The following is a 27,644-nucleotide window of genomic DNA, read 5'->3' as shown; positions in this document are numbered from 1 at the left end:
AGATCGCCGCCTAGTGTTGGGTCCGGATGATTGCACTTTGTTGTCCTGGAAGAGTCTTCGAAGTATCACGAGATAGGTGACTCCTCCCCTGGACTACAGTGCGCATGGGCATCTTCTCCATCCTCAGATTGTTTTTTTTCCGCCATTGGGTTCGGATGTTGTTTTTCTCCTCCCCCTCAAGGTATTGCGCTTGTCGCACACGTTCCTCAGAACGTTTTGTTTTTGCCATAAAAGAAGTGAGGATATGGTCAGCTTAGTAAGCGTTTTCTGTTGGACATGCTGCTTTGTAGGTACTTTGTCACCATCTAATACCTGCTGGAGAGGTAGGTGGGTGCATGTGAATATGCAGCACTACACGCTATGAATAGATGTGTACAGGGTAAGTAACATAATCAATTTGTAGCATGTGTTGGCTGCAGATACACATGCTATGCATGGACTATAAAGCAGTACCACTCCATGCAGTGGCTTTAGGCAGGAGATGGTGCAGTTGGTTGAAATAAGGTGTGAAGGACGGTTTGTCCAACTAGAGCTTGTTGTCTTTATTGAACAACCACAGAATAATGTTTTGTTAAAAGGTTTGGGTTTATCCATGTTACTGCTTTGCAAATATCATTGAGAGGAATATTTCCTAAAAAAAGAAAATAGTTGCTGCTTTTTTTCTTGCTGATGGAACTTTTGGGCACATTCAATAGTTTTCTTTTTGTTTTAGCATAACACATTTGGATGCATTTAACACTCCATTCTGCTAAACCTGATTTGGATTTACCATTTACTTTTGTTGGATTTGGAAAAAAGCTGGTTTGTTTTTCCGAAGGGTATAGTACATTCCACTTAGTACATAAGTGCCCTTTTAACATCTAATGTATGTAATGAACGTTCTGCAACAGTTTTTGGTTTAGGAAAGAAAACTGGCAATTCCAAGGTTTGGTTCAAATAAATTGCTGACATTACCTTGGATAAAAATTCCAGATTAGTGTGTAAGCACACTTTGTCTGAGAAGACTTGGAAATAAGGTTCTTAAATTGTGTGGGCATGTATTTTACTGACCCTTCGTAAGGTTGTTACTGCAGAGGGCCCTGGTGGGAAAGGGAGGTAGGGGGGGGGGGGGGTGATGTTCTGGAATGTTCGAATAAATATTATGTACTTGATGATGTTACAAACTGCTGAAACATGCTTCGAATATGTACCTGTTATGGTAAATTGAAACTGATATAAAAAAAAAGGTTGTTAATGCTACGAGGAAAGCCACTTTCCATGCTAAGAATTGTATGTGACAATTAAGTAGCGGCTCAAATGGTGGCCACATAAGCCGTGTTAGGACAATGTTTAGATTCCATGTTGAATTTGGAGGTTTACGTAGTAGAATTACTCTTTTTAACCCTTCCATGTATTTGATTAAAGGAATATAGAAAAGTGACTGGTGTTTACTGTTTTGTAAATATACTGCTCTAGCTTCTCAACGTAGGTGTATTGAGGTGTATACTAACTCTTACTTTTGCCATTGTTAAAGATGGCATATTAATTGTTGTTCTGTTGGGGAAGAAGGGTTAATGTGTTGTGTTGCACAGTAATTCACAAAATGATTCCATTTTGCTGCATAGTAAGCTCTTGTTGTAGGTCTTCTTGCTTATTTTAGAATAGTCGTACATTTGTCAGGTATATTGAAGTATCCAAATTCTATGACCTCAGGAGCCAGATCGCAAGATTGAGCTTTTGAGGGTTGAAATGCCTCACCCTGCTATTGCTGTGTTAAAAGATTTGGTTAATTGGGTAGCATCTTGTGACGTTATAGGTAGAGCTTGAATAGTGTTGTGTGCCATGGTTGACTAGCCCATGTAGGTGTGATTAGAATCAGTCATTGGAGTCTCTCTGAGTATCCTGGCCATAGAAGGCATTTGTGGGAGAGGAGGAAAAGCATACACAAATATCCCTGACTAGTTCATCCATATTACATTGCCCTTGGATTGTGGGTGTGGATGTCCGGATGCAAAGCTCTGTCATTTTGTGATTTTCTTAGTTGCGAGCAGATCTATTGTGGGTGTTCTCCACCTTTGCAAGTATGTTTGTTGTAACATAATGTGTATCTTCCGTTTGTGAACCTGCTGGTGTGTTCTGCTGAGGATGTCCGCCATTGTGTTCTCCTCTCTGGTATGTATTGTTCTAGGAGATGGATGTTGGGATTGTTTGCCCATATTTTTTGGGGCTATTGTATGGAATGGGTTCCCTCGGTTTCTGTATGTAATACATTGCAGTCCCATTGTCTGTGCTTAGAAGGAAAAGTCCTTCCTGCTATGTTTGTGAGAAATGCAATAAGAGCCATTGCAATGGCTAGTAGTTCCAACATGTTAATATGTAGCAACTGTTGATGTGTTGTCCAGTGTTCCCGAACCACAATATCCTTCATGTGAGCTCCTCATCCCATAAGTCGTGCATCTATTGTGATTTTTATTTGCAGCATTTGATCTTTGAAGGCTCTCCCTGTTAAAATGTTGAGTATTCCATCATAATGGAGACTGACGAACCTTGGGTGAAACCAACACTAGATCTTCTATTTTCTCTCTCGTTTGTGACCATTGAGATGTTAAACATTCCTGGAGGGGTCTCATGTGTAGGCGAGCATGATGCACTATTGCTGTGCAAGATTGCATCATTCCTAATACTTCAAGATTGTTTTAACTGGTAGGTGATGAAGTGGCTGAAAAAGATCCAGTTGGTTCTGGAGATTGAGAATCCTTTCAGGATTGGGGTAAGCTATCCCCAAGATGGTATTGAGAATTGATCCCAGATAAGGTTGAATTTGTGATGTGATTTTTTTCACATTGATAGAGAAACCCAATTGATACAGTAGATTTATTGTCTTTTGGGTGTCTGATTGGCATTGGTATTTGTTTGGTCCCTTTATCAGCATATTGTCGAGATAGGGTCACACATGAATGCTTTTTCTTATTAATTTTGCTTCTTCAACTGCTAGACATTTTGTGAATACCCTTGGGGCTGTTGTTACTCCAGAGGGTAGTACTTTGAATTGATAATGACGTCCACATACTGCACATCTCAGGAATTTTCTGTTTGCTGGATGAATTGGAATGTGGAAGTAAGCGTCACCTTTTTGAAATAGTGGTATTACATCTTGTAGTGTGACCATGTGAAAATATTTTGATAGTATGTAGAGATTGAATGGTACAATTGATTGAATTGTTGTAGCCTTCCCCCCCAAAGGTTTTAACAAAGCTTTTCTCCAGGCACACAGAAGTGAGTTGAGATCGTGGTTTCAAAGTTCTTTTATTATTTCAATCGTAAATACGAGCCCCTTCCCAATACGTGTTTCGTCTCAAGCTGTTGTCACAGCAGACTTCTTCAGGGCAAGTTTTCGGTCTCTATATAAATTAAACTTGTTGCATCGAAAACCTGTCAACGGTTATTTATTTTAAAAAGTTTTATGTTCGAGGCATGTGGGCTGCTGAATTCATATCTGTGCATAGATCGCTGCCTAGTGTTGGATCCGGATGATTGCACTTTGTTGTCTTGGAAGAGTCTTCGAAGTATCACGAGATAGGTGACTCCTCCCTTGGACTACAGTGCGCATGGGCATCTTCTCCATTCTCTGATTGTTTTTTTCCGCCATTGGGTTCGGATGCAAACTCCTATACTCCAACTCTGAATCGAAAACAAAACTTTTCTAAAGGTCTTCGACTTCGGCGGTATTGTTCTCGTTCGGTACCTCTCTACTCGATCCAACCTTCCATCTCGAATCGGTCGTCGGGGCGGGCTGTTGGGCCTTTTCGACGCCACGTGAGCCGACCGTCGATGGAAAGAAGCCCGTTTAAAAGTTGCCCGCAATGCCACTCCAAGTTCCCACATACTAATAAACATTCAGTATGCAACAAGTGCCTATCCCCAGGCCATAGGGAAGAAACCTGCCCAGCCTGCGCCCAGTTTCGCTCCAAGAAAACTATACGAAACCGACGGGCTGCCCGCAAAGAAATGCAGCGTCAGGCACCAGAACCGGATTACTCCGACTACGAAATCCCGTCGGGGCAAAAAGTGAGTACAACACCCCCGACACCGATTAACCCGTTACCAGAGGCTCCGGTTGAGGCATCGCCAAAAGGCCTTAGCCAAGATAACAAACAAATTTCGCCAGCCCCGCCTTCCGGCTCGGCACCGAAACCTTCAGAAACCCCAGGGCCCAGTGCCATCGTCCCAAAGAAGGTTCCAGAGCCAAAGAAGGTCACTGATCCAAAGGGCGTCGATCCAAAAAAGGCCGCACAGCCAAAAGGCGTCGAGCCAAAGAAGACTGTCGACCTGACAAAGGCCGTTCAGCCAAAAACCGTCGACCCCCAAAAAGTTGGTCGTCCCGAACAAAGGCACACAGCCAAAGGGCGCCGAACCGAAGAAGGTCGCCGACCCGAGCAAGCCTGCTGTTCCGAAAACCGTCAACCCGGCGCCGTACCGAAACCAGTGTCGAAACCGGCAAAACCTGTCGACCCAAGGACAACGGCTCCAAAGACACCAGTCGATCCAAAAAAGAACATCGACCCAGTGAAAGAAACTCCGAAGAAGAAGCCTACGGAGCGCAAAAAACGTGTCGGCCCGAAACCAATCCTCGATCCAAAATCAGGGCCTGAGCCCAAAAAGCCACACAAGACTCGTAAAGTCGTCGAAAAACCAGGTGTTATCGCGCCCGAAAAAGTCTTAACACTAAACCCAGGACCGTAGAGGAAGAATTATTCCACCCAGATCCATCAGATGACCAAGCTAAAATCTACATAAATCCCGAGACTGGTAAAGTTACCATCCTGCATAGGAAAAAAAGGCCTTTGGACTTTAAACCTGATTCTCCTATTCCACTGAAGAAAAAGGACTTTGGGACTTCTCCCTCAAGACCCTTCAGCCCTTTTCAACCTATCATGCCTACCACACCTTTTGCACCTTCCTCACCTTCTCACCACGGGGACGATGAGGGGGACACAGGGTATGAACCACAGCCTCTATAAGATTTCCCACAAGATCCCCACCAAGAGGAACCTTGGGAAGAACCAACAGACCCTTATGACAACCATCCCATCCCTGATGTACCCACTTACCCTACTAAACCACTGATGGCACTGTAATCTTCAACCAACTCATAGACTGGGCAGCATAATTCCACAATGTGGACATGCATAGTGACCCTGTGGAGGAAGACTTCCTTTTTGACACATTCACTGCTGCAGAAAAAAGTGTCAAAACACTTCCCATGCTAAAGGGAGTTCTAAAACACGCACCCGACATATTTAAGGATACAGCCAGGGCACGGGTGATCAATCCCAGGATAGAAAAAAAAATATAGACCGGCTTCTACAGACCCTACTTACATCAAGGGCCAGTTGCCACTAGACTCATTGGTGGTTGCCAACGCACGAAAAAGAGCCAACTCTCAGACAACAGGGGAAGCACCTCCCCTGACAAAGAGTCAAAAATTCTAGAGGCATCAGGCAAAAGGGTAGCTGCACAAGCCTCCAACTCATGGAGGATTGCTAATACACAAGCCCTACTGGCTCGTTACGACAGGGCACACTATGATCAGCTCGAAAGCCTTATGCAACACCTGCCCGAGCCTTTCAAAGCACAAGCCAATGATCTCATCCAAGAGGGAAAGTTCATATCAAACACCTCCATTAAATGTGCGCTTGACGCTGCAGACACGCAGCTAGGTCAATTAATACTAGTGTCTTGTTACGCAGACATGCATGGCTGCGTATTTCTGGTTTTAAGAATGAGGTGCAGTCCACCATTCTTAACCAACCTGTCAATCCAGATTTTCTTTTTGGCCCTGCTGTCAACACCATTTTGGACAAAATGAAAAAAGACACAGAAACCGCAGAATCTTTGGGTGCATTGCAATTTCTGCAACATAGGGGCTCCTTTCGACGCTCCGTGTCCTATGTCCACGGAACACATCACCCTGCTACAGCAAGAGGTGAAATGCATGCTGGAAAAGGGGGCCATAGAGCAAGTACCTCTTCACCAACAAGGGACAGGAGTATACTCCCTATACTTCCTTATTCCAAAGAAGGACGGTTCCCTCAGACCAATATTGGACCTCAGATCCCTAAATTAATACATACTATCGGAGCACTTCCATATAATCACACTACAACAAGTGCTCCCGTTGCTACAGCAAGGAGACTTCCTAGCAACACTGGACCTCAAAGATGCGTATTTTCACATACCCATCCATCCAGCCCACAGAAAATACCTCAGGTTCACAATAGAAGGCCAAAACTACCAATTCAAGGTTTTGTCCTTCGGGGTTACCACGGCTCCAAGAGTGTTTACAAAATGCTTAGCGACAGTGGCAGCACATCTCAGGAGGCAACACGTCCATGTGTACCCTTACCTGGACGATTGGCTCATACAAGCAAAATCGTACCAAGAGTGTGCAGCACACACGTCACAAACAATCCAGTTACTACACAGCCTAGGCTTTTCAATCAACTACGCAAAATCGCATTTGCAACCTTCCCACGTACAGCAATACCTGGGAGCCACCATAAACACCTCAGTGGCGAAGGCATATCCAAACTCAGCAAGGATAGCCAGTATGCAAACGCTCATTCGCAAATTCCTACCGCACCACTCTCTCCAAGCTCGAGTCTTTATGCAGCTCATAGGCATGATGGCCTCCTGCATATTCATTGTCCCCCATGCCTTACTTTACTATCTCCATCTCTGCCACAATGGCGAAAAACAGTCCGAGGATGGAGAAGATGCCCATGCGCACTGTAGTCCAAGGGAGGAGTCACCTATCTTGTGATACTTCGAAGACTCTTCCAAGACAACAAAGTGCAATCATGCGCACCCAACACTAGGCAGCGATCTATGCTCAGATATGGATGTCAGCAGCCCTACATGCCAAGAACAGATGCATACTGGTAAGTAGCATATTCCATATCGCGGGCTGGACCCGGAGGTACCAGAGCGCTTTACATGAGTTACAGTGAGTTACAGGTTACATAGTTACATCACTTAAATCAAAGAGTCACAGGGAGAGAAGGAGAAGGAGGGGGAGGGGGGGACTACACAACGGGAAAAACGAAGAAAATAATGTCAGATGTCCGGCTGGGTAGGTGACGGTCGAGGGGGTGAAACCAGGGCCAGACTCCTCTTAAGCTGCATATGACCGCTCCACCGGGCATCGGCCAAGGTTGCTCGTGCCTCGAGGTGCGTACAGATTTGGTAACTGCCCAGGGGGCGTCGTCAGAGGTCCATCAGAAGTTCAGAGGAATGTTATTATGAGTTATATATAGTGCTGGCTAGACCCTTGGGTATCAGAGCACTTTACATTAGGCTACACACTGTTACAGAGAATGAAAACAAATACACATTGCGTCACAAATTAAGCAGCAAATTGGGGGAGGACAGAAAGTTGAGACAAATAGAGAGGGGGGAGGGGGAAGTGTGAAGGGGGAGGATGAGGGAAAAGACGGCAGGAGAGACGAAAGGAAGTCTGCCCAAAGACCGACTAGGTAGGTGACGTCCGAGGAGGGAATACACAGCCCGTCTCCCCATTAGCTAAAAAGGTAGCTCCATCGGGCATCAGTCAGTTAGCTAGGTCTCAACTGATGAGGGAAAGTTCACAGAAGAAAGTCCAGTGGATAGACAGAGTGGGAACTATGAGCAAGGACGGGTCAGGGCAAAGGTCAATAGCTGGAAAGAGGAGAAGAGTAGAGAGGAGGGGGGGTAGGGGGTATGGAGAAGAGGAGAAGGGAGAAAAGTCCAGTAGAGAGACGCAGGAGAGTTTGCCCAAAGACCGGCTGTGTAGGTGATCGTCAAGGAGGGAAATCCATAGCCAATCTCCCCTTTAGCTTGCGCGGTAGCTTCAACAGGCGTTAGTCAAAATGTCAAGGTCTCAGCTGCCGATGGAAAGATCTCCGAGTCAAATGACGTCTAGAGTGAGCTGGAGCAGGGTCGCTTTGGGAGTGCCCCGATGCCTCAGGAGTCCCCCACGGCGTTGGTCAGGACTGGTCTCAGTCGACGTCTTGGGGACAGGCACTACAGCAAACTCCACCTCCCCATGAGATGCAAGCATTGTGAAAGGCAGATGGGAGGGTGGCCAAGAAATCACAGTAGCCTTTCCAGCAGGAGAAGTGGACCTAGGTCCAGCAGGTCGTTGGGCCAGGAATCCCAAGCTATAACAGTTACTCACAGTGGACGGTGAAGGTTCAGCTGAGCATCGGGTGCTCCTCACGGCAGCGATGGCACAGGCCCAAGATTCAACGGCATGGGGCATCAACCAGCTCCCCAGCTGCAGCGACGGTGTGCATTGTGAGTTGGGCGCCGTTACGGCACTGATTGAAAAAGCACGTGTGGCGGTCGCCATCATAGGGTCAGGCAGCATCGTGGCTGATGGATCATTTACAAGTAGATAATTTTGTAATAGGAATGTATTAACTTTGAGCCCACTGAAAAGAACTAAGAATCCACATATGGCTGGCTGGCTGACTGACGGTTGTCATATCAGATTCAACCCTGTCTGCCGCCATGCGTGGGGTAGATGTGTATGAGGTTCGAAGTTTTGTTTGGACAAGTATGTGTCACCCCTCAAGTAACCGGTCCGCCCGAGTAACGGCGACATTTGTGTGGACCCACCGGTGTTAGGGGGGAGGAAAGGTAAAACTTTTGTTAGATCAATGAGTGGAGGTGCCCCTATTGGGTGTGCCTCTCTCACTGCTTTTATTATTTTTGTGGCCTCCACAATAGTAACCACGCCCTGCTGATGGTATTGTTGCTGTTGACCCAGATAGGAAGTGTGTTCAGTTGTAGACGTTTTTGCAGCTCCTCTACTTGTATCCTCCTCTGAAAGGCTGTTTTTGTATTATGGTCTGTAAAGCACCCATTGATTTGGCAGTATATGTGTCTTTTTAGGTTTTGCCTGCACAGCGCTTGCGAAATCTGTTATCAGTTTCCGTCAGCGAATTACTGTGTTTATTTGCTTTTGTGTGGACATTTTTCTTTTCTTTTTTTTTTTTTTTTAATTTTGAAAACAATTTTTATTATAGTTTTGATAAATTTGGCAATACACATAGATCATAATCTTATTACAATAGTGATTTAAGTACATTCCGTTCACAGGCAGTTAGCTTCCGACATGTCCCTTGTACTGCATCCCATAATTGACCCCCCTTCCCACAATTCTAGTCTAAATCAATTCCGTTTCCTCATCTGAACTATCTTCCTCAGCCTCTTCCAGTGGGTCACCAATGTCTCCCCTGAAAGCATTCCAGGGAGCCCATATTTTATTCCATTTTCGAGGGCATTTTCTCATGGAGTGTGAGAAGTTGGCCTGATGTGCAGTGTTCACTATTCTAGTGATCACTATATATCAGTCCAAACAACCCTTATTGATGTTTGGTTGTAAGTCAACCTTATAGACCAGCTATCCTAGTAGCATGGATACGAGCAGTCTAAGGCTAAGACTCTAGAGGGCGTGTTAAGCCAGCTGTTTTACCATCACATTACCCCTTGAACACCCAGTGAAAGGACACCACACAAGTGTTATGAAAATAAACAGTGTATTTATTAGAATCACAACAACCCTGTACTCTTTATGAGGACAGGGTGCTAAGCACACAACAAAACTCTTACGAAAATACTTAAGTTAGCACGTTATACACAAATGCCCGAGGGGCACGAAAAACCATATACTCTAAAAGTGGAATGCGAAATTACTAGCAGGTAAGTACAGTACTAATAGGCTTTGGAATCGCTAGGACTTGACTATAGAATCGTTAGATTACTTCTAGGAGACCTAGGGGACTCGGGTGCAGAGTGTGCACTCTCACGCGGGATGCGGGACAAAGTCTATGGAAGCTAGTAAAGGCAAAGTTTAGTGTTCACGGGCGAACCCGACCTGGTAGGAAGAAAACGACAGTGGATCCTGACCCTAGGATAGTGAGGCTATGCTGGGACACCGAAGTGCCGAAGTTACCTAGCCCAGGGGCTGCAGCTGCATAGGTCTGAAAAGACGTCGGGGATCTCGTTGCCGGACCAGGAGCCTGGGAGAAGGAAGTTGCTGGCAGGCGACCAGTGAAGAAAAGTTCGATGGATCCAAGCCTGGATCAAGGAAGAAGAAAACCTGAAAGCAGAGGGGACCAAGTTATTGAATCACTAGCCAGTGATTAAGTGGGCACCAGGATGGCACCGGGCGAAGTCACCTCGACTAGGTGAGTGGGCGACGCTGGCTCTGCAGATCTCACGGACCAGGAGGCGTTGTCGGCGACCAGGATGGAGAGGCGAGCTGTCCCACGATGGATGAAGCTGTCGGCGTCGAAGTTACCCAGGATTGGGCAACAAGCCTTGGCTAATTCAAGCCCACGCGGTGGACTCAAAATGGCGTCTTGAGTGGACCAGGAGGGTCCGGAGTGCTCCTCTTCTGGAAGGGAGCAAGGGCCAGCCTGGAGCAACCAGACCAGCAGCAGAAATGTCGTCGGGCGTCGTTCAGAAGGCCACAAGCCAGCGGGCTAGTAGCCAAACAACGCGGTGAGCAGCAAAAAGCAGAAGGGCCCCACGCAGATCGTGGAGATGCTGGGAGGCTGCACTTCGGTGCTGGAGCTGCTCAGGGTCGGGGCTTCTCGGACCCCAAAGCACTCACCAGGAAATTACTCGGCGGGCTTGCTGGAAAGAAGTCGTGCAGTCTTGAAGATGGCCGGTCCCTCGAGGTCTCGTCACACCCACGAATCTCAGCGTGACTGATGATGTAGGTAGAGGTCAGAGGTGCCAGGGAAGCCGGTTCTCGTCGAGCTGGGCAGTCTTGATCCGGAGGAGAGACTTGCAGCAGACCGCAGTGTTCTTAAGGTGGTGCCTGCGGATGCAGGGTGACTACTCCTTAGTCACAAGGGAGAAATCTTAGGAAGAAGTCTTGAGTTCCTTTCGTGGAAAGTAGTTTCAGGATTCAAAGATGATCTGATTTGGAAGGGGGCCAGTTCCTACCTTTATCCTGTAAAAAGGGGCTGGCACGCGACTAAGTCCTGCCCTAGGGGTGGGACTAGGAGGGGGGTGGTTACACCCACTTCCTTGGCGGGCTTTTCCCCAGCACAGGGTCTGGAGTGACCCTGGAACTGGTTCCAGCCAGCCTATGCACAGTGAGCACCGGGGTGCCACGTGCAGTCACCTTCCTCTAAAGCCCTGCCTACCTACAATACACAAAACCCTGTCTGGGACGGTGCTGGCACCGCCCCTGGCAGGAAACCCTTTGTCCTTATCTCCTGCTCTGGGAGGACTCCCAGCAGCAGGAGGGCAGACTTGTGTCTCGGTGGCAGCATCCATTTTGTGGAGCTGAGGCTCTGTTGGACTTTAACCGGGGTTAGGGGTTACATACATGTCGTGTCCCTCTAGAAGGGTGGAATGCTAACCCCGTCGCCAGAATTGGCGAGGGGTTAGTATTCCAATTCGTATGACACCTTACTCGACATGTTTTGATAAAGCGATACCAGAGTTGGCATATAACCGCGAGGATTATAATGCACTTAAGAGTATATGGTATGCGATATCATGGAAACGGCTAAGGGATGGATCCCGAAAGCCGCAGACAGGCTCAGCTCATGCCAGAGCACCATCTCACACGATTCCAAGCACTCTGCCTTCAGGATTGTTAAGGCCTGCTATAGGAGTGACTGATAGGAGATCTGTGTGTCCATTTTAGGGTTAGATATAGGTATACTATATCTAAAGCAAAGGGTGATTACACCACCTTGCCCCAGCTGTCAAGCAGCCAGTTGTGTCAGTTTAGTTAGTCAGCCCAGGGGTGGCACAATACATGCTTCAGCCCCTGGGAGACTTCTGGGTACACCTCAGCCCTGGGTACAGGGACTTGGAGAGGGCCCAGTGCCAATTCAGTACTTGAGTACAATTTGGATAGAGAGAACAGCTAGGCTGTGGGTCTGATTAGCAGGCCCACAGCCAGGGAAAGTCGTAAACCAGTGCAGCAAAAAGCAAAAAATCTGGGTGATCATAGGATTGCAGACCCTACTCTCCTACATGGAGTATACTGTATGTTCCGTAATCATTGTCAGGTCCATGTTTCTACACCAGATCGACAGTGTCGGTGCTTCCGCAGCACCCCATTTTTGAGCAATGTCTCGTTTTGCAATTAAAAGTCATAGCGTGACCCATATCTGACCATAAATTTTTCTTTTCTTAACTTGACCTGGCCGCACTTATTTACAATACTTTTACTTAAGCTGTTCACACTGTTTAAGCCCCATGTATTGTCAAGAAAAGATCTCTTCCCACAGAAAAGGCATGGAGCTTCTAAGAGTATGCTGGAATGCTTGTTTTTTATTCCCTAGTTATGTAAAGCAGATTTAGTTTTAGTTTTAGAACGTTTGAGGCATTTCCTATTCATGCCTCAGTACCTTTCTTTGCACTTTGTAGGCATTATTGGATTGTTTTTTTCAACTTAATCTATTTGGTCATTGTGATCAAATTCTGAATGTTGTAATAAACATTGCACATAAAACAAGCATTAGCATAGCCAATAGGTCTCGCCTTTGGGACCTTATAAGTGTTTAGCCATGCAACAGTTGATGTTATTGCACCAAGGATATTGTGCTGCATAACTAAATACTTATAAAGTCCCAAAAGCGAGACCTATTGGCTATGCCAATGCTTGTTATTCTTGTCCCCCACCATATGGACTTCGAGTATGAGCGAGGTGGGGCAGAGAGGTTTAAGAATCTTGCTGCTGTCGCACAGACTTCTAAGTTCAGGATGATTTCATCTTGAGATTTGCCATGGGTGTTCGACTAGTGTGTTTTAAATGTGGTGTTCTGGTTGCATGCTTTTCTAGTGGTTAGATCTCATGGGCTTGGGAGTGTCTACTGGACTGCTAGTTCAGCTGCTGGGGTGCTGGATTCCAGCTCTCATGTCAGTGTGTTTTTTCATGTTACAATACTGAACCATGTGGTCTTCCCTACTGTTGTTTAACTATGGTATTTGTGACCAATTTAAAGCACATTTTGGATGTAAACACTGCTTTTACTTGTCTCATTGGTATATACTAGTGTCTCTTGCACCCCCTTATGTTTTTCACCTTATTATACGGTTTCCTCACCAGTACGTTGATCCAGTAAACGTGCTACAGACGTTCTGTCATTTATTTGCATAGTGCCTTGACTAATCTAGTCGAGACTGTCATTTGTTTTTTATGTCCAAGAATATTATATTTATCATGAAAAGCCAGATTATCTGTTCACAAATCATTTACTGCCCTATGGTGTTTAAACTTTCTCATACGAGACCTGACGCCAAGGGGTATGAAAAGTGGTCCTTTGTGTGATCTTTGAGGTGATCCAACTGTAGAGCACAAGTGTGAAAATCCAGTCTAGGTAATGTGGTCTTTCACAACGAATTGGCGAGTCAAATAACCCAGATCCAGACTAAGAGGATCAATTTACCAGAACCTAGATCTAGGCAAAGCTTTTCAAAGAAAAATGGTTAATGAAGTGTCTTGCACCGCTGCCCTGAACCAATACAAGAATTGTTTTTTAAAAAGGTAGCCAAAATGAGGAACATTATAGATACCCAAAATGATAGACATATGGCAACAAGTTGTGTTTTATAGAAAGTGAAGTACGACGGGAATTCCAAGGTGGGAATCAATTAAACTAGAAAACTTGCAATATTGTCTTGGCTCTCTATAGGTACGGCGTGTAGCAAGCTGCTGTATGCTTAGAACGGAATGGGCAATTAGCTTGCAGACTTTAGTATGTATGCATGCTACACAACTGCATACAAAACCTACTACATCCAATAGTAATGAGAGCGAACTTATTCCATACAAGAGAAAAAAGCTGTGTATTTCAATGATTCTACAAAATAAATATGTACAATAAGAAAGCAGGTGGAGTCACCAGTGTAAGGAACGTATGCAGTGCTAGAGATGGTGAAATTATTCTGTAGGATCTTCACAACTTTTCCCACCCAGTGATGTACCTGAAGGACTGAAAGCGTGACTTTGCTAGTAAAAGGTCTGGCAGGAGAGTGTGCTACCATAGCTTAAAAGTAGCACTGCGATCTAGAGCCCATGCAGCGACGAGGCATCTACCACCCAAAGGGTATGGAATGGGAAGACTGTGTGTATAGATATCTTGAGTTGTTTACTCAGGAGTCCGGGTCTCCTGGTAATCAAGTTGCAACTGAAATGTCATTGATGCCCCAGCCTCCCTCCAAACCTCCACCCTGAGAACTAAGCTATTTCACACCTCCATGTTTATTCCAACAGGCACTGCCAGGCTCCAAGCACATAGTAATCTTTAAACAAGCATTGGCAAAGCCAACTGGCCTAGTGCTGCATGCCAGCCTTATGGCTTGGTCAATAGTTATATGCTTTGCCATGGTTTTTGCAAAATGTTGTGGGAGCTGACCTGTCCCTCACCAATGGAAAAACGCATTTTTTGTAGTCTTCAAAGCACACATTGCAATAGTAGTCACCAGCCCTGAAGTGAGCTAACTTTGAGCAGATGTGCTCCTTGAGAAAGAATGCCATCACTCACAGTGAAGTGAGACAACGGGTGCATGAGGAGACCCACTACCCCATATCGTAGGCAGTAATAAGCAGAAGAAAAATATGAATGATACAGCAATAGACCAATGGGGAAAGAGAGGCTGGTCTCATCAATAAATAGCTTTAATATAATCAACTGGCAGCCCGTCCAATCTTGGAGGGGGAGGGGGGGGGGCTGCAACGAAATTCTAAGGCTTAGGAAACCGCTTACGGTTGAAAATAGACCCGCACATACAGCTCGCGATCACCTGCACGCCAATTATTAAGAAGTCTGGTCTTTTCTGACCGCAGATCAACTGAATTGCAGTATTAAATGGTTGTGCTGGTTTGCATGTGAAGTTGAAAGTCTTGTCCAGAGACGGTCAATAAGTCAAGCAAAGAGGCTCTCCCGGGCTGCTGGCATTAGCATGATTGGATAGCCAGTGCCCACAATCCGACAGGCCTAACCCCTTCCGTGCGGGGCTGTTTCCCCCGCTGTGCTGGGGGGGGGGGGCGCGTACAGCGCCCCGGTGCTCATGACGAGGTCAGCTCGTCATGAGCCACAGCGATCCGGTGCTCATGACGAGGTCAGCTCGTCATGGCCACATCCGTTCCGATGGAACGTTCAGCACAGCAGGGGAATCAGCCCAGCGTGCAAGCGTTCCACGGAACGGGCGCGGTCATGAGGAGCTGAGCTCGTCATGAGCACCCAAGGTGTTAATGAACAGCGCAGCAACACACAGAGCACTCCTACGTGCTGTATGGCACAGGCAACAGATTCATGTTTACAGTCTACACCATAAGCACACAGAGCTACAGCCCAACACTCTTGTTATCCACAGGAATGGGCCGAAGCCAAGTACACCCTCTCCCCAAACCGCTCTGAAACCGGTAATACAACAAACATATGGTAAAAAGGAAAAACAGATGCAGAGTGCAGACTGCTTCCTTCATAGTTAGACACCACATTGAAATACCTGCCACCAAAACACGAACAAAGTTCGACTACGTTAAAAAAAATTAATGCAATGACAGGCTTTTCACTCCAAAGGCACTGGGGAATTTTAAACTGGAAACCTGAAAGTCTGGTGGGTTTTCCCCATTTCATTAAAAATTGATGACCATGACCGCATTTAGCTGGGAGCCTGTGCTAATGTTTTGTTTTTCTACTGAAAATACCAGCAATGTCTCGTCTCCTGTTGCGATTTCGGGAAAATGTTTACTGATCGGGGCAGAGCTGCCTGTAGCAAGAGGCAGCAGGTCTGCGGTTGCCTCTGAGCCTGGGACACAGTTCGGTGCCTAACACCCCTTGTCCGGCAGCGGCTGCCCGACTGCAGGAAAGTGAATATTCTCTTCAAACATGGGCCTGCCCTGTTGAAAGAAACACTAGGCTGCGTGCACACCTCCGGGGGAGATTGGATCGTCTATGCTTAGCCCGCTGGCTTATTTTCACAGCAAATTCCGAGCTTAAACGCAATCACCCAAGAATCCCCCCTACGTGCAATCCGGCCATTCCACATCGCTGCTTAATGCAGAAGCAAGCACAAACAAAACAACCCAAGCACTGGCAGTAGAACCAGAAAATGCTATTGCGGTTACCAGCCTCTAAATGACAGGCATGTCTAGACTACTAAAAAGACTCAGCCCTGACTCAAGTGAAAAAAGACCTGCGTTGTCTGTAGTCTGAGCCCTTTACAGCCCCAGGACAGGGGGGGGTTTAAGGCAGAAAATGACGCCGCCGCTGCCATTGAGAAATAATGGTTCATGCAGAAAATCATGTTTGCAGATTGCATTAGAATTTAAATGAACCGCAGCGAAAACACAAACATCTGATTTCTCTCCGAGGGAGTGGAAGCAAGAGAAAGAAAAACAATGCACGAGCTTGCAACCTCAACCAGCAGCCCTTTTAATTAAAGAAGATCAAAAGTAATGTCCCAGCTCGAGAGGGTGTGTACAGAGCCGACAGTGGCGTTATCTGCCCCACCAAAGGTCCTCCCGTCCGGACACCAATAGGGTCAGCTCACACCACTACCCCTTCTGGACTGAGTCGCGAGGATTAGAGATCCGTTTAGGAGAACTGCCTAGTGGCCTTTTGTTAGATCCTTCCATGTACCAGTGGAGATGAAACTGACAAAACCCCTTTTGTTCAGTCTCCTTCGGAGGGTGACAACCCGAAGACGAACATGACACACCTCAGCGGGCAGGCCTGGGTCTGCTTGACATGCACGGCTGGTAAATATGCTGCACGTGAGAAGCAGCCAACCCAGGCAAACCCTCACACCTGGAACCAGAGTATTATGTCGTGTAACAAACGGCACTGACAGCGCGCCGCCCCTCTGCGTGGAAGGAAAGGACGGGTTCTCTTCCAGGGGATCCTCATCAATAGTCATAAGCACATGAATATTTCCGCCCATTTGCGGGACCCAGAAAACATAGATCATTTTTATGTAGCTCTACATATATGTGTATATATACATATATAAAAACACACGACGCAGACCTCTCTGGGAAAGCTGAACAATACTGCAATAGAATACTTTGCACATAAATACATTCCAATAAAGCAGGGAGAAAGAAAACCTTTGAAAACTGCTTTATTATACAGTAGAAAAGGTAATCCTGCAAGGAAAATTAAAGCATTGTCAGCACATAGGCTGCATTGTAGAACAAACCATAGAGTAGAAAGCTGAAAAGCTAACTCATATAGACAGTAACAGAAAAACTGGCACCGTGCCTTTAAGGCAGCCTTGACCCCTAGCTCCCATCATGCCTCAGGGGTGACAGTTAGGTCAGTTATTCTTTCCGGCTCCTTCTGACAGGACCCTGGTCTCTACAGCTGTATTTCTTTCTGATTTTTTTGTCAGAAATTACTTCACTTTTTGAGGTTAAACCTCTTTACTTCGACGTTTTCTCTGTTTTGAAGTGTTTTTCAACTTTATTTGAAGGGTTTTGGCATTATTTTCCATTCAGAAATGCCTTCCCTATTTGATGCTTGCCCTTCCTGTGGCAAAAAGAAGACAATAACACTCTCATTCAGTCTGTATTTTAGGTTTGCCTTCAGACAATGATTCTCACACCTGCCAGCATTGTAAACTCCTGTCCAAAAGAACTTTAAAGGACATAGAGGGGATCATCCTCTAGAGGCAGGTCACTGCTGAGAAAGAAGAAAGAAACATTGGCGTCGGGCTCGGCGCCTCAAATCCCTTATTCAGCGACGAAAACGGCGACAAAAAGACCATCGGCGGCGGGCTCGCCGTCTAGAGAAGATCGGTCGTCGTCGAGGATCACAGGTATGTCAAGACCTCCGCCGTCGTCAACCGGGCGGCGATCGGCGTCGAGGCAGGGATCTCCGTTGGTGCGGGCTCGCACAACGTCAAGAGATAGGTCTCCGTCGTCGCAGCGGCGTTCGATGTCTAGACATGCTCCGTCGTCGCCGGCGACCAGGTGATTGTCGACGTCGAGTCAGGCTCCGCCGTCGCAGGACCATCAGCGACCGGCGTCGAAGCATACTTCTCCGTCGACGTCGTCCAAGAGGCGCTCGACGTCGAGACAAGTACCATCCCCTACGTCGGCGTCAAGACGACGTTCGACGTCCAGATCCCCTTGGAGGCAGAAGTCGACGTTGAGACCAAGGAAGTCGACGTTGAGGGATCGTTCGACGTCGAGAAGGTTTTCTCCGTCGAACAGGTCATCGGGGAGGCCTCAGGCACGTTCTACAAAAGAAAAAGGACTTTGACACCTCACTGAAAGATTTTCAAAATCCCAGAGACACCGGCTGCCACCGTAGAGCACGTCAAAGCTGAAGAGGCTGAAGACGCCGAGGGAGAAGAAAGCATCTTCGACTCCCCTCTGACCTCTGAACCTCGAGGCGAAGAACCCGAGGAATACAGAGACATACCATAAGAAGAGGAAAACTCAGAATTTGAGGATACGTGGAACAACCTCGACACCGAGAGCCCAGAAGAGGAAATTTGCAGTTAACCTTCGAAAGCTTCGCCTCCAGATGACATAGCTTACAATAATGACAGTGTAAAAAGGGCAGCAAATCAATTTGGTGTACCCTTAGAGGAAGAAAAGGGGGACGCATGTTTCTTGCTAGAAACCCTGGCACCATCTACAAAAGGAATACAATACCTTCCGATGCTGCCCAGTATTCTGGATCAAGGCAAAGAAGCCTTCGAGGAACCAGTCTCAAACAAGGGGGTAACCCCCAGAGTGGAGAAAAATTATAAACCCTCCTCAAGCGACCCTAAATATATTCATGAAGTACAGTACCTGGCTCAATTATCGTCACCACAGCCAGGAGGAGAGCAAATGCAGTTTCTAACACCGGGCCTCCACCAGAAAAATAAAGTTAGAGGATGGATATGGTGGGGTGAAACGGCGGCAGCATCACAGTGTCGTATTGCTAACTCAAATGCCCTACTAAATGGATATAGCCACCAACAGTGGGATGATACTGAGGAGTTTTTGAACAAACTCCCTGAGGAGGACAAGACGAGGGCAAGATATATTGTCCAGGAGTGGGAAAACGTGGCAAACACCTGTCTGAAGTCAGTTTTGGATGCAGCAGATACTGCTAGCTGGCAGAAGTGTACAGGGACCATCCTAAGACGACTTTTCTGGCTCAGAATCTCAGGTTTTAAGCAGGAAGTTGAAACCTCCATCATTAATAGGCCATTCAATTGAGAAGCACTGTTTGGCAAAGAGGTAGATGAATCCCTTCAACAGATAAAGAAGGACAATGAAACAGCAAGGACAATGGGGGCCCTTAATAACAGAAAACCCACAGGTAGAGGCACCTTTGGCCAAGACCAACAGATGTCACAGCAAACTCAAGGGCAGAACCCAAGCCAACAAATGGGTCAGCAGTCCAGCAATCAAGTTTGGCAACAACAACTGAAGCAGCCCTTTCGAGGAATAGGCAATGGCAGAGGAAGAGGCCAATCCTCTAGAGGAAGAAGGAATGGGTCAAATTGACTCAATCATAAAGAAGGACCCACACAAGACACCAGTGGGGGTAAGAATGTCCCTTTTCCACAGACAATGGGAAAGGATCACAACAGACAATTGGATATTACATTTGGTAAAATATGGATATTGCATAGAGTTAACAAAGATACCACCTGCAAACCCACAGAAAGCAAGGAAGTTCAGGCGATCACAACAAACACTGCTTGGTTTCCGGCCCCGCTGGCAGACCAGGTGTTCTCCCGGACATCCTGACCCGGGTCTACTCGTTTGCAGAAGAAGAGGCTATTCTTAAGGCAGTGCGCGCCAAACCGACCTCACCTACAACGGGGCCAAGATTCAGATCTATCAAGAACTCGCACCCACTACCCTCTGGAGACGTCGAGATTTTAGACCGGTGACGGACAATCTGCGAAGCCTGAATATTCCATACTAGTGAGGCCACCCATTCGCTCTCATTTGTCAGTAGGAATCCAAGCGCCGAATGGTACGGTCTTTCAAAGAAGCGGCACAGCTTCTCCACCTCTCCTCCACGCCGCCTCCCAGCCCTACACGTCTACCAGCCCTCGCATGGGCGCCTGCCAGGCCATCATGGTCTACCGTACGCCGCCATCGGCGCTCGCCGCATCCAGATGGGCAATCGTTCTCACAAGCCAAGAATGACATTATCTAACATATGCGGGTCCCTCGAGGGGGAAAGTTCTGCAACAAACTCCCGACCTCCATCTCCTTGACTGACTGAAACCTCACCTCTGCAAATGGACGAGTGCGCTCACCTCAGAAATTGTCTCTGACCCCAGCGCTCACCCTCTGGAAACGACCATACCCAGCTCCCTACCTGCAGTGTTGATGATACTGGACCATTCACCCAGATGACCCCGCGAGCGGCTGACGACCCGCCTCTTACCTGTTCTTGGGAGAGTGACATCTCTGGGATCACCCGAGCCTTAAGGTCCAGGCTGACCCGCAACTGGAACAGGACATTGTGGCCTGGTTGGCCACTGTTGGCTATCCACTCTTTGTTTGTACATATCTGTACTCTTTTTTTTGTCCCTCTCTTCCTACTTTTTCTATATCTTTCACTATGGCGGGTGGGGAATCCCCTCCAGACGTTGCCCTCCCCTTCCTTGACAAGAGTGAGAAATCCCTGCATCATATTCTCCCCACTATCCCACCTTACTTTCTACAGTGACATGACGGACTACCCCTGGTCTTGACACAACTATGGCTGCAGCCTGCCCCCTGAAGATTTTATCCCTTAATGTTAAGGGACTTAACTTCCCTAACAAACAACATCAAACATTGCGCTACCTTCTACAACATAGCCCAGACATTATCCTCCTTCAGGAAACTCCCATTTTAAATGCTGATACCCCTTACATGGCCCATTCTAGATACCCCCTTCAATTTTGGGCTATGGCGCCCACTAAAATGTCTGGAGTGGCAATCCTTTGCAGAGCTGGCATCAGGCAGGGGGAATCTATGGTCTTCCGTAGTTCTGATGGCTGCTTCATCAGGGCTGGGGTCCGGATTGGACAGCGCCTCTTTACACTGTGCGGTGTGTATGCGCCCAACCAGACGCAGGACTCCTATCTCCGGATGATCTTGCGAGATCACGTCCCACAGGACGACCCCTCGCTAATATTAGGGGGAGACTTCAATATGGCATGGGACCCTAAAATGGACCGCAGTGAGGCCTCGCATGGGACGGGGGCTATGTCCTCGGCCCTCCGGAGACAAATAGCGGAACTTGGTGTACTGGACTCCTGGCATTACCACTCCCCTGAGACACGCAATGTTTCGTATTACACGCACATACATCGCTCGTATTCACGCATAGATTATATTTTTATCTCTCACACCTTGATCAGCGATACACTCTCGGCCTCCATGTCTGCCATCTCGCTCTCCGATCACTCACATATCGAACTCCTCCTACAAGACCCGGCCGCTTGTCCCTCCCGTACCCCACGATGGCGTCTACCACCGCATATTCTGCGGGGCCAAGTAGTTGTGGAGAGCATAAGGACTGCTATTGACTCTTACTTTGCAATCAATGATATTCCCTGTGGTATGGGATGCATTCAAGGCCACTATCCGCAGTCATTTCACATCTCTGGCAATTGCATGGGCGCCTGCGTCTCGTCTCCTGGAGGATAACCTCTCCAAAGATATTAAGGACTTGGAGAGACCGGACCAGGAACACCCCACACTCGCATGTAAACGCCGTCTCGCTAATCTTCGGGGGCAACTCTGTTCTCTCTGAACCAACAAGGCTGAGAGAGCCCTTTTCGCGTTGAAACAGCGACACTTTGAGCGGAGGACAAGGTGGGTAAGATATTAGCGAGACGCCTGGGTGCGCGCACTGCAAAAGTGCACGTAGCTAACATCCAGCTCGCTGACGGCAAGAGGGCCACCACAGAGCGGGCCAAATGCGAGGCCTTCCAGGCATATTACTTAGCCCTATACGCAGCGGATGAGCCGTCCCCGGATCAGGTCAAAGATATCCTAGATCAATGCCCCTGGACTCCTTAGTCCCCACCATGCCAAGCAGTTGGAGGAGCCCCTCACAAAAGAGGAGCTGGCTAGTGCGCTGAAGGACCTCCCCCTCGGGGAAATCGCCGGGCCCGGATGGCCTCCCATTGGCCTTCTATCGCCTGCTAGTACCGCAACTCCAACCCTACCTCCTACGACTATTCGATTCCTTCTCCGCAAGGAGGGGCCGTCGCCCTCTATGGGAATGGCAGAAATAGCTTTCATCCCCAAGCCGGGGAAGAACCCCACCCTGTGCTCGTCCTTCCGTCCCATAGCCCTCTTGAACACATACCTTAAAATCAATACCAAAATGCTGGCCAAGCGCCGTGACCCACACATGCCCGGCCTTATAGCGCCGGATCAGGTCGGATTTATCCGGAACCGCCAGGGAGCAGACAAAGTACGCTGAATTTCCCATCTTGTGGGGAAGGCACAACATTAAAACATACCGGCATGCCTTTTATAGCTTGACGCGGAGAAGGCGTTCGATCGGGTCGACTGGATCTTCCTACGAGCGGTGCTGGAGAAAATCGGACTAGGCCAGAACATGATAGCTAGGATCATGGCCCCCTATCTCTCCCCGCAGGCTCGGGTGCGAGTCAATGGCCAACTCACAAACCATATCTCTATACACAGGGGCACGCGGCAGGGCTGCCCCGTCCCCTCTGTTGTTTGCCCTCGTGGTAGAGCCGCTGGCTATGATGATTATTTACAACAAGGGGTGGTGAGGGACAGAGTCTCTGAATTAAGCAGAATACTCTCACCCAGTCAAGAGATCAGGGCTAGATCCAACACCGTTTTTTAGCTCACTGCACCATCCCAGTTTCAGAACCTGGCTATATGCAAATTAGTCTGTTCCTGTCCCAGTGCATGATGGGAACAGGGCAAACCAAACTACAAAAGCCAATTCTTACACTGGGAAGGAAACAAGCTTCCGGGGACCGGTTTCTGGCATTACAGCCGTCTTCGGCCCGGCTTGCTTGAATCCTGATGGTGCAATGAGCAAGGGACTCATGTCTGAGTATACCCTTCCACGCTTAGGGTGGACAAAATTATTTACAACAAGGGGTGGTGAGGGACAGAGTCTCTGAATTAAGCAGAATACTCTCACCCAGTCAAGAGATCAGGGCTAGATCCAACACCGTTTTTTAGCTCACTGCACCATCCCAGTTTCAGAACCTGGCTATATGCAAATTAGTCTGTTCCTGTCCCAGTGCATGATGGGAACAGGGCAAACCAAACTACAAAAGCCAATTCTTACACTGGGAAGGAAACAAGCTTCCGGGGACCGGTTTCTGGCATTACAGCCGTCTTCGGCCCGGCTTGCTTGAATCCTGATGGTGCAATGAGCAAGGGACTCATGTCTGAGTATACCCTTCCACGCTTAGGGTGGACAAAATTATTTACAACAAGGGGTGGTATGGGACAGAGTCTCTGAATTAAGCAGAATACTCTCACCCAGTCAAGAGATCAGGGCTAGATCCAACACCGTTTTTTAGCTCACTGCACCATCCCAGTTTCAGAACCTGGCTATATGCAAATTAGTCTGTTCCTGTCCCAGTGCATGATGGGAACAGGGCAAACCAAACTACAAAAGCCAATTCTTACACTGGGAAGGAAACAAGCTTCCGGGGACCGGTTTCTGGCATTACAGCCGTCTTCGGCCCGGCTTGCTTGAATCCTGATGGTGCAATGAGCAAGGGACTCATGTCTGAGTATACCCTTCCACGCTTAGGGTGGACACAATTATTTACAACAAGGGGTGGTGAGGGACAGAGTCTCTGAATTAAGCAGAATACTCTCACCCAGTCAAGAGATCAGGGCTAGATCCAACACCGTTTTTTAGCTCACTGCACCATCCCAGTTTCAGAACCTGGCTATATGCAAATTAGTCTGTTCCTGTCCCAGTGCATGATGGGAACAGGGCAAACCAAACTACAAAAGCCAATTCTTACACTGGGAAGGAAACAAGCTTCCGGGGACCGGTTTCTGGCATTACAGCCGTCTTCGGCCCGGCTTGCTTGAATCCTGATGGTGCAATGAGCAAGGGACTCATGTCTGAGTATACCCTTCCACGCTTAGGGTGGACAAAATTATTTACAACAAGGGGTGGTATGGGACAGAGTCTCTGAATTAAGCAGAATACTCTCACCCAGTCAAGAGATCAGGGCTAGATCCAACACAGTTTTTTAGCTCACTGCACCATCCCAGTTTCAGAACCTGGCTATATGCAAATTAGTGTGTTCCTGTCCCAGTGCATGATGGGAACAGGGCAAACCAAACTACAAAAGCCAATTCTTACACTGGGAAGGAAACAAGCTTCCGGGGACCGGTTTCTGGCATTACAGCCGTCTTCGGCCCGGCTTGCTTGAATCCTGATGGTGCAATGAGCAAGGGACTCATGTCTGAGTATACCCTTCCACGCTTAGGGTGGACAAAATTATTTACAACAAGGGGTGGTGAGGGACAGAGTCTCTGAATTAAGCAGAATACTCTCACCCAGTCAAGAGATCAGGGCTAGATCCAACACCGTTTTTTAGCTCACTGCACCATCCCAGTTTCAGAACCTGGCTATATGCAAATTAGTCTGTTCCTGTCCCAGTACATGATGGGAACAGGGCAAACCAAACTACAAAAGCCAATTCTTACACTGGGAAGGAAACAAGCTTCCGGGGACCGGTTTCTGGCATTACAGCCGTCTTCGGCCCGGCTTGCTTGAATCCTGATGGTTTGGTCTGCCATGTTCCCATGATGCACTGGGCCAGGGACAGACTCATTTGCATGTAGCCAGGTTCTGAACTGGGATGGTGCAGTGAGCTAAAAAACGGTGATGGATCAAGCCCTGATCTTTTGACTGGGTAGGAGTGTTCTGCTTAATTCAGATACTCTGTCCATCACCACCCCCCTTTTTGAATCGTTTTGGCCACCACAAGTGTGGAAGGGTATGCTCAGATGTGAGTCCCTTGCTCACTGCACCATCAGGATTCAAGCAAGCCGGGCCAAAGACTGCTGTAATGCCAGAAACCGGTCCCCGGAAGCTTGTTTCCTTTCCAGTAAAGAATTGGCTTGGTAGTTTGGTCTGCCCTGTTCCCATGATGCACTGGGCCAGGGACAGACTAATTTGCATGTAGCCAGGTTCTGAACTGGGATGGTGCAGTGAGCTAAAAAACGGTGATGGATCAAGCCCTGATCTTTTGACTGGGTAGGAGTGTTCTGCTAAATTCAGATACTCTGTCCATCACCACCCCCCTTTTTGAATCGTTTTGGCCACCACAAGTGTGGAAGGGTATACTCAGATGTGAGTCCCTTGCTCATTGCACCATCAGGATTCAAGCAAGCCGGGCCGAAGACGGCTGTAATGCCAGAAACCAGTCCCCGGAAGCTTGTTTCCTTCCCAGTGTAAGAATTGGCTTTTGTAGTCTGGTCTGCCCTGTTCCCATGATGCACTGGGCCAGGGACAGACTAATTTGCATACAGCCAGGTTCTGAAACTGGGATGGTGCAATGAGCTAAAAAACGGTGTTGGATCTAGCCCTGATCTCTTGACTGGGTGAGAGTATTCTGCTTAATTCAGAGACTCTGTCCATCACCACCCCTTGTTGTAAATATTTTTGTCCACCCTAAGCGTGGAAGGGTATACTCAGATGTGAGTCCCTTGCTCATTGCACCATCAGGATTCAAGCAAGCCGGGCCGAAGACGGCTGTAATGCCAGAAACCGGTCCCCGGAAGCTTGTTTCCTTCCCAGTGTAAGAATTGGCTTTTGTAGTCTGGTCTGCCCTGTTCCCATGATGCACTGGGCCAGGGACAGACTAATTTGCATACAGCCAGGTTCTGAAACTGGGATGGTGCAATGAGCTAAAAAACGGTGTTGGATCTAGCCCTGATCTCTTGACTGGGTGAGAGTATTCTGCTTAATTCAGAGACTCTGTCCATCACCACCCCTTGTTGTAAATATTTTTGTCCACCCTAAGCGTGGAAGGGTATACTCAGATGTGAGTCCCTTGCTCATTGCACCATCAGGATTCAAGCAAGCCGGGCCGAAGACGGCTGTAATGCCAGAAACCGGTCCCCGGAAGCTTGTTTCCTTCCCAGTGTAAGAATTGGCTTTTGTAGTCTGGTCTGCCCTGTTCCCATGATGCACTGGGCCAGGGACAGACTAATTTGCATACAGCCAGGTTCTGAAACTGGGATGGTGCAATGAGCTAAAAAACGGTGTTGGATCTAGCCCTGATCTCTTGACTGGGTGAGAGTATTCTGCTTAATTCAGAGACTCTGTCCATCACCACCCCTTGTTGTAAATATTTTTGTCCACCCTAAGCGTGGAAGGGTATACTCAGATGTGAGTCCCTTGCTCATTGCACCATCAGGATTCAAGCAAGCCGGGCCGAAGACGGCTGTAATGCCAGAAACCGGTCCCCGGAAGCTTGTTTCCTTCCCAGTGTAAGAATTGGCTTTTGTAGTCTGGTCTGCCCTGTTCCCATGATGCACTGGGCCAGGGACAGACTAATTTGCATACAGCCAGGTTCTGAAACTGGGATGGTGCAATGAGCTAAAAAACGGTGTTGGATCTAGCCCTGATCTCTTGACTGGGTGAGAGTATTCTGCTTAATTCAGAGACTCTGTCCATCACCACCCCTTGTTGTAAATATGGCTAGGATGATTAGGCAGGCTACGGACATACATGGCCTCTTCCTCGCGGGCCAGCAGAACAAAGTGGCGCTCTTTTCTGGGGATCTTATCCTCACGTTATCTCGCCGGCATATCTCTCTTCCGGCGCTACACTCCTTGCTGCAATCGTTTGAGCTGGCCTCTGGTCTTAAAATCAACCAGGGGAAGTTCTGGGCCTTGAACCTTACGATCCCTGACGAGGAGATACCGATCCTGCAAGCACTCGTCCCCTACCAGTGGTCCACTAGCTCCATTTGATACTTAAGGCTTCAGTTGACCCCCTCTCTTGCCACATGGACCCAAACAAATTGGCGGGAGTGTAGGAAAACAGTCTTGGAAGACCTGAGTGGTTGGAAATCACTGACCCTCTCCTGACTGGCCGTCTGAACGCTAGAAAAATGTCGGTGCTCCCAAAAATTCTGTACCTGTTCCAATGGCTACCCACCCCATCCCGCAACACCAGATTCAGAGCCTTCAGCGAGATATCACCGGCTTCATGTGGGGCCTGCGTATACCTTGTTTCTCCAACAAAGTTCTCATGCTTCCGCTGGATAGAGGAGGACTAGCGTGCCACAACCTACTAGAATACCTCTGGGCCACCCACCTTCACATCGTTTCAGAGTGGACAGCCATTGAGAGTGAGAAGGTTTGGTTCCATATGGACAGGGCGGTAACCGGACGAACCATCTGGGATCTTTCCTGGCTCCATCGGATTGCACACTCCCGCAGTTCCTATATTACGGTGCCCACCAAGACATGCTGGACATATGGGACAAAGTAGACGTACCCAATAGGCTGACGACCTTCCCCTCCCCTCACACCCCCATTGCAGGCAACCCGTTATTCTCACCGGCCCTTAATCCGCAAGCATTCTCTAAATGGCTGGAAGGTGGATGCAGAATGATCAGAGATCTGTACGCTGGGGACACATTCAAAACCT

At 47.9% G+C, this 27,644-nt stretch overlaps 1 protein-coding gene across 5 annotated transcripts in view; it reads left to right on the top strand.

Moving 5' to 3' along the window:
* Positions 1–27,644, top strand: part of LOC144762286 (uncharacterized) — a 729,681-nt gene that overhangs the window by 621,139 nt on the left and 80,898 nt on the right. The gene's annotated exons all lie outside the window — the stretch shown is intronic.

This window comes from Lissotriton helveticus, chromosome 6 (assembly GCF_964261635.1).
Source record: "Lissotriton helveticus chromosome 6, aLisHel1.1, whole genome shotgun sequence".
In the NCBI taxonomy this organism is placed as follows: domain Eukaryota; kingdom Metazoa; phylum Chordata; class Amphibia; order Caudata; family Salamandridae; genus Lissotriton; species Lissotriton helveticus.
This window is presented reverse-complemented; position numbering and strand designations above follow the sequence as displayed.